Below are 12,938 nucleotides of genomic sequence, written 5' to 3'. Positions count from 1 at the left end.
TCCATTTATTGTACTATAAATTTGTTTTCCTTATTTTCGTTACCTGAATATATAACATTTCTGTGTCTTCGTATATTGTAATTGTTTTACTATTTGTATATATATACACTCCTGCAAATTGAAATAAGAACACCCTGAATTCATTGTCCCAGGAAGGGGAAACTTTATTGACACATTCCTGGGGTCAGATACATCACATGATCACACTGACAGAACCACAGGCACATAGACACAGGCAACAGAGCACGCACAATGTCGGCACTAGTACAGTGTATATCCACCTTTTGCAGCAATGCAGGCTGCTATTCTCCCATGGAGACGATCGTAGAGATGCTGGATGTAGTCCTGTGGAACGGCTTGCCATGCCATTTCCACCTGGCGCCTCAGTTGGACCAGCGTTCGTGCTGGACGTGCAGACCGCGTGAGACGACGCTTCATCCAGTCCCAAACATGCTCAATGGGGGACAGATCCGGAGATCTTGCTGGCCAGGGTAGTTGACTTACACCTTCTAGAGCACGTTGGGTGGCACGGGATACATGCGGACGTGCATTGTCCTGTTGGAACAGCAAGTTCCCTTGCTGGTCTAGGAATGGTAGAACGATGGGTTCGATGACGGTTCGGATGTAGCGTGCACTATTCAGTGTCCCCTCGACGATCACCAGTGGTGTACGGCCAGTGTAGCAGATCGCTCCCCACACCATGATGCTGGGTGTTGGCCCTGTGTGCCTCGGTCGTATGCAGTCCTGATTGTGGCGCTCACCTGCACGGTGCCAAACACGCATACGACCATCATTGGCACCAAGGCAGAAGCGACTCTCATCGCTGAAGACGACACGTCTCCATTCGTCCCCCCATTCACGCCTGTCGCGACACCACTGGAGGCGGGCTGCACGATGTTGGGGCGTGAGCGGAAGACGGCCTAACGGTGTGCGGGACCGTAGCCCAGCTTCATGGAGACTGTTGCGAATGGTCCTCGCCGATACCCCAGGAGCAACAGTGTAACTAATTTGCTGCGAAGTGGCGGTGCGGTCCCCTACGGCACTGCGTAGGATCCTACGGTCTTGGCGTGCATCCGTGCGTCGCTGCGGTCCGGTCCCAGGTCGACGAGCACGTGCACCTTCCGCCGACCACTGGCGACAACATCGATGTACTGTGGAGACCTCACGCCCCACGTGTTGAGCAATTCGGCGGGCCGGCCGGTGTGGCCGTGCGGTTCTAAGCGCGTCAGTTTGGAACCGCGTGACCGCTCCAGTCGCAGGTTCGAATCCTGCCTCGGGCATGGATGTGTGTGATGTCCTTAGGTTAGTAAGGTTTAAGTAGTTCTAAGTTCTAGGGGACTGATGACCTCAGTAGTTAAGTCCTATAGTGCTCAGAGCCATTTGAACCAATTCGGCGGTACGTCCACCCGGCCTCCCGCATGCCCACTATACGCCCTCGCTCAAAGTCCGTCAACTGCACATACGGTTCACGTCCACGCTGTCGCGGCATGCTACCAGTGTTAAAGACTGCGATGGAGCTCCGTATGCCACGGCAAACTGGCTGACACTGACGGCGGCGGTGCACAAATGCTGCGCAGCTAGCGCCATTCGACGGCCAACACCGCGGTTCCTGGTGTGTCCGCTGTGCCGTGCGTGTGATCATTGCTTGTACAGCCCTCTCGCAGTGTCCGGAGCAAGTATGGTGGGTCTGACACACCAGTGTCAATGTGTTCTTTTTTCCATTTCCAGGAGTGTATTATTTGTATTTTTACGCTGGGTCTTGCCTAGGGAAAACTGCTATCGAACGATTACATCGATAGGTCGTGTGAAGAATCAAAGTGTGCAGGATCTTTGGTAGTGTTAACTCTGTCGCGTGGAGCGCGGGCAGAGAGAGAGAGTCTGGCTGGAGTAGCGAGTGGAGCAGGTGTGTTGTGTGAAGCTCCCGCGAGTTGCCGCGCTTTCGGGGTTTGGCAGCATGTAATTGCGCTCGACTTGCGATGATAGTTTCTGACATGGTGTCGCTGACGGGAAGCATTAGCTGGCGCACATCAAGAGCCCGTTTCGCCTGGTGACCGTGTCGAGAAGAAGGCGCGCCAACATCCAGCTTCTGCAACAGCGACGGCCGACAATGAGTGACTGTCGCCACCTCCTTGATCGACGGCTTCAAACCTTCAATCAACCAACAAGGAAGACTGGAAGCACGTAAAGTTTTAGAACTGTATGGCAGACCTCAGCTTTTCAAACTTTAAAATTGTTGCATCAGAAAATTACAGCAACTTAGCATGAACCTTTGTTGCTCATTGTCCCAATTGCATTGCCAAGCAGGGTCCCTTCCTTTTCCGGAATGAACCCGAGTGTCGTTCAAATTCAGACGCCAGCATTAAACTACAATCATTCCATTTCACTACTTTAATTTCAAAGTTCAGTTAAAGTATTCATAGCTGGCTACAATACTTAGATTAAACAAGCAACAATTAACAGTGCTAGTCTTGTTACCCTATTTTAGCTTACCTGTGACTGCAGCTCAGCTTGGTACGTACTAAATTTTACTACTGTTAATTGTTCAGAATCATTTAATTCAAGTTCAAAGTTAAATCTCTTATTTCTAAATTGCGTAGATTCAAGTAGCTTTTGAAATGATTGTTGAGGTAGTCCAAGACTAACCGTATTTTACTGAATTTCGATGTGCTTCAGAAAGAAAGCTCACTATTAACTTCAGTCACTAAATTAACTTTCGATTTTCCGGTTTTATTAATTCTTTTGCTAAATTAAGTCAGAGTGTAGCGAAATTTATTACTTCTGACAAACTTTCAGTTTTCACACTACACTTGTCAACCTTCAGTTGCCACGCTTCTAGTGCTAATTGTATGTGCAATAATCTTTCTTTTTCAGTTACTATAGTAATTGTACTTAGGACTGGCGACCGTAATTTCCCCCAAATCTCAAATATCTAATTACCGCTAGGTGATTGTTAACGTAACGGGCGCACATTTACTTTCTTTATTAACTTTACCCCTATTTCAAAATTAACTTCCACCAGTTTCATTAGCATTTTTCCTTTCATTTAGATGTAACCCTTTCCTCCCTCTTTACCGACATATTAACTTCGGTGACGATTGCTTTTCCCAAATTTCCATTAGGTACACACGGTTTAATTTTTCACTGTCATTAAGGTCGATAAGTGAGGGGGAGGTTACAAAGTGGTCAACCGCCATACTGAGCACATTAACAAGTTGTCGTTATGTGTATGTAAATCCGTTACGTTGAAAAAAAGGAAGAACATATTTGTCTGCAGTTATGCAGGTTGAAGCTGTTTACGCTCTGTGTTCTTTACATTGTTTCTGGTTTACTATCACCTGCTTACACTGTTTTGTGGCAAAATAAACGCAACCTTGCAAAATTTCCGCTTGTTGTTTTGATTTTGGACTCCAGTGTATATAAATTGTCGTAAGCAAAGTTGTCGACAATTTACTAATCATCTTCACGGTCACTCTCGGCCGTGTGGGTACGTGGTGATTCCGTGTGAGATGAGTCGTCACTAGAGTCATTAGCGTTTGTTATCATGTCGTCGCTTGCCATTTACATGACACCATCGTGCCACCTGCACTTTTCTGTAGTACCCGTCACAGTTGTTTGCAGTGATAAGGTGCAACGTAGCGTCTGTGAGCTTCTCAAGGTTTGCTGCAGAAGTGTCGCCAGAGCCAATGTGCTCCTTTGTTTAAGGGGGTAGGACGTCAAACGGGCGACTTGGAGCAGGAGAGGCAACACAGGACATTTTAACTTCCACTGTCCGTACTTTTACAAATAAATTCATAAAACTTTGTCAGAATGACAAAGAAGGATTCAGGATTCACACTCATAGCAGTGAAAGTTCAAAAACATAACAAAATAAATTTTTTTACTTGTGAAATTTCATCATTTTTTTCACTTACTATTGGCTGCATTTGTTGCTATAGGTGCACTTTTCTTCACAAGTAAGAGAGATTTTTCGATGAATTTTGCACAGCATACAAAGGTATATGAAACTCTAGAACTTATTTAATCTATGAAAAAATGAAACTTCATGTTTAGAAAAAACTCAAATTTTATAGTTAATTATATCAACTTTTACCACAGTTTTTAAGATTTGGAAAATTCTAGAGTTTCACACACCTGTAAGGTTGGTTTATATGCAGCGCAAAATTCACCGAAGAATCTCTCTTAGTTGTGAATAAAAATGTACCTATAGCAACAAATGCAGCCAATAGTAAGTGAAAAAATCATGAAATTTCACAAATAGAAAAAAATTATTTTGTTTTATTTTTGAACTTCCACTGCTACGAGTGTGAATCTTGAATCCTTCTTGGTCATGCTGACAAAGTTTTATGAATTTATTTCTAAAAGTACAGACAGTGGAAATTAAAATGTCCTGTGGTGCCTCTCCTACTCCAAGTCGGCGCGTTTGACGTCCTACCTCCCTTAAAACACGTCAGTTCAACTGCATTCAGGTCGCGATTGTACGGTGACAAAAGAAGCGCAGTTCGTCGACTGGTTATAAGTCTTTTCGTTAGGTTTGTCTGCTTGCACTAGAGCATACAGCTAAGCTTTCGACATGCTGTCATTGCGTTCTACCTTCCGTTTCTCAGTCATTAAGCCATCGACACCCTTCAGTAAATGCTGATGATATTTTGTCCACCTGCTTACAGTGGAAGACGCGTTGTCCATGACAGTGACCGAACTGGGCGAAAGATTTGGAAGCACCGTCTCTGAAAAACACTTCTCGAAATTCTCAAGAGTTCATACGTCCGTGATACTCTCCTTGTGTCGGTTTCTCCCAGAACTTTATCTCCACTCGTCTGACAGACCACTTTTTCGACCAACACTTGCCACTATAATTCTGGAATCACTTCCCCATGATGTAACACCCATCTCATCTTTTAATTTATTACATCATTTGCTGCATGTTGTATTGCTGTCAGTTTTTGACTCGTCAAGATAAAAAATGTCTTGGCGAGCTTCCGTAACACTCTTCAAGTGCTCAACAACATTAGACAGCCAGAGAAAAATGTCACCACGTTCTAGTAACAGATTTCTTTTATTAAGTACAGATCTTCACACGAATTCCAGCGATCATCTTTAGTGTTTCGTACCTCAACGGATCCCTTACAGGACCACTACGTCAGCCATCTGCCTGTCTGTCTGTCTGACTGTTAAAAAACCCTTTTCCTCAGGAACGCGTAAACGTATCACGTTGAAATTTGTGTCACATATTAATGTCTGTGGTCACTAGGCGGCGTAGGAAAAATGAAGCTCCTAAGACAATACAATCAAAAGATACGGCCATTTATATCACATACATTGATACTCCGAAACCTACTCATCAAAACATATAGGGTACCTTCTGTTGAAACGTCCCCTTAGAACAATTGTATACGAGACTATGCTTAAACTGACACACAATATTTTTAGCGCAACGCAATCTGACTATCAAAGATCCCTGCAAAAGAATGGCCCTGAGTAACATTAAACTATACCTTTCACAAATAACTTACCTCACAAAAATCTTCATTACTCGAACTACTGCAATACAGCGAGCGCCACTACTGCCAGCTAAATAAAAGATTCAAACTACGGAAGTCACTAACTACTGATAGGGATAGTTAGCAAATGAAAGATTTTAATAGAGAACAAACACTGTATTTACCTTAATAATCATAATATATATAGCAGTTCAATTTCATAACTTCCGCCATCTCTCTCCCCACATCCACCACTGCTGGCGGCTCACCTCCAACTGCGCAACGCTACGCGCTGTTCACATCCAGCTGCCGCTGCTCAACACTACAATGGCAGACAACAATGCAAACTAGCCACAGACTGCACACAGCACAGCCAGTGATTTTCATACAGAGCGCTACGTAACGTTGCCAATAAGAAAACATAAACAGCCTACTTACATAAAAAAACATTAACAGCCTACTTACACTGTTCACCTAGAATTATGAAATTTGCCACTAAGCGAGATATCAAAGTACAAATAAAGGGAAAAATCCGAAAGTTGTTAATTTGTAATTATAGAACAGAAATTTTTTTATAATTTTTTATCCGATTTCCAGTCTGTCCGACTGTTAAGAATCCTTGTTCTCAGGAACACTTAGACGTATCTCTGAAATCTATCTCACATACTAGGGTCTACGGTCCACTGGCGGTATAAGAATTTTTTTCAAGTCAATGCAGTCAAAAGATACGGCTGTTTATGTCACATATTTCGATACCCGAAAACTCACTCATCAAAACCTATAACGTAGGCCTACTTCCAGTTGACGTACAACCAAGAAATTCGGCAGATAACAAGGTTTCGCAGTGCAGGTAAGGGGGGGAAATCCGAAAACATTAATTTGTAAATATGTCACACCAAACAACGCTTTTCTTGTTCTTTAATGTTCGACTATTTGTCCATCTGTTAACACCCATTTTTCTCAGGAAGAGGTTGGCGTATCAGGGAGACATTTCAAATTCAAATGGCTCTGAGCACTATGGGACTTAACATCTGAGGTCATCAGTTCCCTAGAACTTAGAACTACTTAAACCTAACTAACCTAAGGACATAACACACATCCATGTCCGAGGTAGGATTCGAACCTTCGACCGTAGCAGCAGCGCGGTTCCAGACTATAGCGCCTAGAGCCGCTCGGCCACCCCGGCCGGCAGGGTGACATTTGTGTCACATAGCTGGCGGCACAAAAACTATAAGTTTCTAACTCAATTTAATCAAAAGATACGGCCACTAAATTCACATATTTTATATGCGCAAACTGACTCATCAAAACCCTTAGGGCACTTACCGTTGACATAGAACCATGATATGTGACCAGAAGCTGGGGTTCACAGCTGAAGCAAAGGAAAAAAATTCGAAAACTGATAATTTTGAATTCTATCACACACAAGAACACATTTTTTGCCATTTGTTATCCGACTCTCTATCTGTCCTGTTAAGGCTCCTCTTTCTCTGGGCTGTATCGATATTGATAACAGGCAAAAATCGTCGAGATTCCTGATTCCAGGGATGAATGAACTATTTACTTACATAACATCGGCTTGCTGCAGAATTCTTGAACATATTCTCAGTTCGAATATAATAAATTTTCTTGAGACCGAGGAGCTTATGTCGACGAATCAGCATGGCTTCAGAAAACATCGCTCGTACGAAATTCAGCTTGCCCTTTTTTCATATGATATACTGCGAACTATGGATGAAGGGCAACAGGCAGATTCCATATTTCTAGATTTCCGGAAAGCGTTTGACACGGTGCTCCATTGCACGCTGTTAAAGAAGCAACGAGCATATGGAATAACTTCTTAAGTTATAGAATTCATTGTGTTATCCTCGACGGCGAGTGTTCATCAGAAACAGGCTTTCGTCAGAAGTTGAAACGTCCCCTTTCAACAATTGTACATGACTGTGCTTAAACTGACACACAATATTTTTAGCGCAACGCAATCTGACTTTCAAAAATCTCTACTAAAGAATGGTCCTGACTAACATTAACCTATACCTTTCACAAATCACTTACCTCACAAAAATCTTCGTTACTCGAACAACTGCAATACAGCGAGCGCCACTACTGCCAGCTAAATAAAAGATTCAAACTACGGAAGGCACTAACTACTGATAGGCATAGTTAGCAAATGAAAGATTTTAATAGAGAACAAACAATGTATTTACCTTAATAGTGTTGAAAAATCATAATATACATAGCAGTTCATGACATCCAGTATTACAAATTTCAAAACTCCGCCATTTCTCTCCCCACATCCACCACTGCTGGCGGCTCACCTCCAACTGCGCAACGCTACGCGCTGTTCACATCCAGCTGCCGCTGCCCAACACTACAATGGCAGACAACAATGCAAACTAGCCACAGACTGCACACAGCACAGCCAGTGATTTTCATACAGAGAGCGCTACATGGCGGCGGCGTTACCAATATAAGAACCTAAACAGCCTACTTACGTGGCGGCGGCGTTACCAATATAAGAACCTAAACAGCCTACTTACGTGGCGGCGGCGTTACCAATATAAGAACCTAAACAGCCTACTTACATAGCCCCCATGCCCCCACAAAAAAATTTACAAATTGTTTTGGGCAGTGACCAATAATGATTTGATAAAATTTTTCATAATTACAATAACAAAGATATCAAATGCACACACTTATTGATACAATGTTGGTCAAAAGCTAAAATTTTCTCACAGTCCATAAAGACAGTCCAGATTGTTCTTCACAGTAAAATTTCAGCAAATGAAAGATTTTAATAGAGAACAAACAATGTATTTACCCTAATGGTGTTGAAAAATCATAATATACATAGCAGTTCATGACATCCAGTATTACAAATTTCAAAACTCCGCCATTTCTCTCCCCACATCCACCACTGCTGGCGGCTCACCTCCAACTGCGCAACGCTACGCGCTGTTCACATCCAGCTGCCGCTGCCCAACACTACAATGGCAGACAACAATGCAAACTAGCCACAGACTGCACACAGCACAGCCAGTGATTTTCATACAGAGAGCGCTACATGGCGGCGGCGTTACCAATATAAGAACCTAAACAGCCTACTTACGTGGCGGCGGCGTTACCAATATAAGAACCTAAACAGCCTACTTACATAGCCCCCATGCCCCCACAAAAAAATTTACAAATTGTTTTGGGCAGTGACCAATAATGATTTGATAAAATTTTTCATAATTACAATAACAAAGATATCAAATGCACACACTTATTGATACAATGTTGGTCAAAAGCTAAAATTTTCTCACAGTCCATAAAGACAGTCCAGATTGTTCTTCACAGTAAAATTTCAGCAAATGAAAGATTTTAATAGAGAACAAACAATGTATTTACCCTAATGGTGTTGAAAAATCATAATATACATAGCAGTTCATGACATCCAGTATTACAAATTTCAAAACTCCGCCATTTCTCTCCCCACATCCACCACTGCTGGCGGCTCACCTCCAACTGCGCAACGCTACGCGCTGTTCACATCCAGCTGCCGCTGCCCAACACTACAATGGCAGACAACAATGCAAACTAGCCACAGACTGCACACAGCACAGCCAGTGATTTTCATACAGAGAGCGCTACGTGGCGGCGGCGTTACCAATAAAAGAACCTAAACAGCCTACTTACGTGGCGGCGGCGTTACCAATATAAGAACCTAAACAGCCTACTTACATAGCCCCCATGCCCCCACAAAAAAATTTACAAATTGTTTTGGGCAGTGACCAATAATGATTTGATAAAATTTTTCATAATTACAATAACAAAGATATCAAATGCACACACTTATTGATACAATGTTGGTCAAAAGCTAAAATTTTCTCACAGTCCATAAAGACAGTCCAGATTGTTCTTCACAGTAAAATTTCAGCAAATGAAAGATTTTAATAGAGAACAAACAATGTATTTACCCTAATGGTGTTGAAAAATCATAATATACATAGCAGTTCATGACATCCAGTATTAGAAATTTCAAAACTCCGCCATTTCTCTCCCCACATCCACCACTGCTGGCGGCTCACCTCCAACTGCGCAACGCTACGCGCTGTTCACATCCAGCTGCCGCTGCCCAACACTACAATGGCAGACAACAATGCAAACTAGCCACAGACTGCACACAGCACAGCCAGTGATTTTCATACAGAGAGCGCTACGTGGCGGCGGCGTTACCAATAAAAGAACCTAAACAGCCTACTTACGTGGCGGCGGCGTTACCAATATAAGAACCTAAACAGCCTACTTACATAGCCCCCATGCCTCCACAAAAAAATTTACAAATTGTTTTGGGCAGTGGCCAATAATGATTTCATAAAATTTTTCATAATTACAATAACAAAGATATCAAATGCACACACTTATTGATACAATGTTGGTCAAAAGCTAAAATTTTCTCACAGTCCATAAAGACAGTCCAGATTGTTCATCACAGTAAAATTTCAGCAAATGAAAGATTTTAGTAGAGAACAAACAATGTATTTACCTTAATGGCGCTGAAAAATCATAATATACATAGCAGTTCATGACATCCAGTATTAGAAATTTCAAAACTCCGCCATTTCTCTCCCCACATCCACCACTGCTGGCGGCTCACCTCCAACTGCGCGTGCCGGCCGCAGTGGTCTAGCGATTCTGGCGCTGCAGTCCGGAACCGCGAGACTGCTACGGTCGCAGCTTCGAATCCTGCCTCGGCATGGGTGTGTGTGATGTCCTTAGGTTAGTTAGGTTTAAGTAGTTCTCAGTTCTAGGGGACTTATGACCTAAGATGTTGAGTCCCATAGTGCTCAGAGCCATTCCAACTGCGCAACGCTACGCACTGTTCACATCCAGCTGCCGCTGCCCAACACTACAATGGCAGACAACAATGCAAACTGGACACAGACTGCACACAGCACAGCCAGTGATGTTCATACAGAGAGCGCTACGTGGCGGCGGCGTTATCAATATAAGAACCTAAACAGCCTACTTACAAAGTGTTCCAGAGAAGTGTGATAGGACCGCTATTATTTTCTATTGGCAGACAGGGTGGGCAGCAACCTGTGGCTCTTTGCTGATGATGCTGTGGTGTACGGTAAATGTGGTGCACAGTAAGGTGTCGAACTTGGGTGATTGTAGGAGGAACAAGATGACTTGCACAAAATTTCTAGTTGGTGTGATGAATGGCAACTAACACTAAATTTTAAAAAAAATGTAAATTAATGCGGATTAGTAGGAGAAACAAATCCTTAATGTTAATGGGATACAGCATTAGTAGTGTGTTGCTTGACAGTCACGTCGTTTAAATATGTGGGCATAACGTTGCTAAGCGATGAGCCCATATTCTTCCTCAGCTCTATTTTTCTGCTCCTTTCCCTGTAACAGGGCTTCAGTCGCCCGCGTTTACTGGATTTCCATATCCCTTCATACCATGATTTACCCATTGAACTCCCTTATTTAGTCCTTCTACCTCGTCATCTCCTGTTTGTGACGTCGCCATGTACATCTAAATTATAGATATTGAATTCGCTCTGATTTCGATTCCCGCTGAGCACAATCCAATCGCTAATCTGTTCACAATATCACATTACTTGTTCTACCTTCTTATTCATAACGAGTACTACTACCGTAATGATTTCTGTTAAATAACAAAGTGAACTTCGAACAGCCAAATACAAAACGAAAAATTACAATAATTTACTACACTTTCATAAACTTAATCTCCAACAAAATGATCAATTTATGGAAGGAATGAACTATTGATGCTCGAGGACAGCGTGCCAAAGTTAGTCGGCTGACGTGGAGGTATGGTGTGGTCAAATATGCCAAGCAATACGCAAATACAAATAGTAAAATGGAAATGCCGTGTGGCTAGGGCCTGCCGTCAGGCAGACTATGCGCCTGGTGCAAGTCTTTCGAGTTGACGCCACTTCGGCGACTTGCGTGCCACTGAGGATGAAATGATGATGATAATGACAACACAACACCCAGTTCCTGAGCGGAAAAAATCTCCGACCCAGCCGGGAATCGAACCCGGGCCGTTAGGTATTACATTCTGTCGCGCTGACCACTTTTTTTTATATATACAGGGCTATTACAAATGATTGAAGCGATTTCATAAATTCACTGTAGCTCCATTCATTGACATATGGTCACGACACACTACAGATACGTAGAAAAACTCATAAAGTTTTGTTCGGCTGAAGCTGCACTTCAGGTTTCTGCCGCCAGAGCGCTCGAGAGCGCAGTGAGACAAAATGGCGACAGGAGCCGAGAAAGCGTATGTCGTGCTTGAAATGCACTCACATCAGTCAGTCATAACAGTGCAACGACAGGACGAATTTCAACAAAGATCCACCAACTGCTAACTCCATTCGGCGATGGTATGCGCAGTTTAAAGCTTCTGGATGCCTCTGTAAGGGGAAATCAAGGGGTCGGCCTGCAGCGAGCGAAGAAACGGTTGAACGCGTGCGGGCAAGTTTCACGCGTAGCCCGCGGAAGTCGACGAATAAAGCAAGCAGGGAGCTAAACGTACCATAGCCGACGGTTTGGAAAATCTTACGGAAAAGGCTAAAGCAGAAGCCTTACCGTTTACAATTGCTACAAGCCCTGACACCCGATGACAAAGTCAAACGCTTTGAATTTTCCGCGCGGTTGCTACAGCTCATGGAAGAGGATGCGTTCAGTGATGAAGCAACATTTTTTCTTAATGGTGAAGTGAACAGACACAATGTGTGAATCTGGGCGATAGAGAATCCTCAAGCATTCGTGCAGCAAATTCGCAGTTCACCAAAAGTTAACGTGTTTTGTGCAATCTCACGGTTTCAAGTTTACGGCCCCTTTTTCTTCTGCGGAAAAAACCGTTACAGGACACGTGTATCTGCACATGCTGGAAAATTGGCTCATGCCACAACTGGAGACCGACAGCGCGGACTTCATCTTTCAACAGGATGGTGCTCCACCGCACTTCCATCATGATGTTCGGCATTTTTTAAACAGGAGATTGGAAAGCCGATGGATCGGCCGTGGTGGAGATCACGATCAGCAATTCATGTCATGGCCTCCACGCTCTCCCGACTTAACCCCATGCGATTTCTTTCTGTGGGGTTATGTGAAAGATTCAGTGTTTAAACCTCCTCTACCAAGAAACGTGCCAGAACTGCGAGCTCGCATCAACGATGCTTTCGAACTCATTGATGGGGACATGCTGCGCCGAGTGTGGGAGGAACTTGATTATTGGCTTCATGTCTGCCGAATCATTAAAGGGGCAATATCGAACATTTGTGAATACCTAAAAAAACTTTTTGAGTTTTTGTATGTGTGTGCAAAGCATTGTGAAAATATCTCAAATAATAAAGTTATTGTAGAGCTGTGAAATCGCTTCAATCATTTGTAATAACCTTGTATCACATTTTTTTTCTATATTGTTCATTGAATTTG

Source organism: Schistocerca cancellata, chromosome 3 (genome assembly GCF_023864275.1).
Source record: "Schistocerca cancellata isolate TAMUIC-IGC-003103 chromosome 3, iqSchCanc2.1, whole genome shotgun sequence".
NCBI classification, from domain to species: domain Eukaryota; kingdom Metazoa; phylum Arthropoda; class Insecta; order Orthoptera; family Acrididae; genus Schistocerca; species Schistocerca cancellata.
This window is presented reverse-complemented; position numbering follows the sequence as displayed.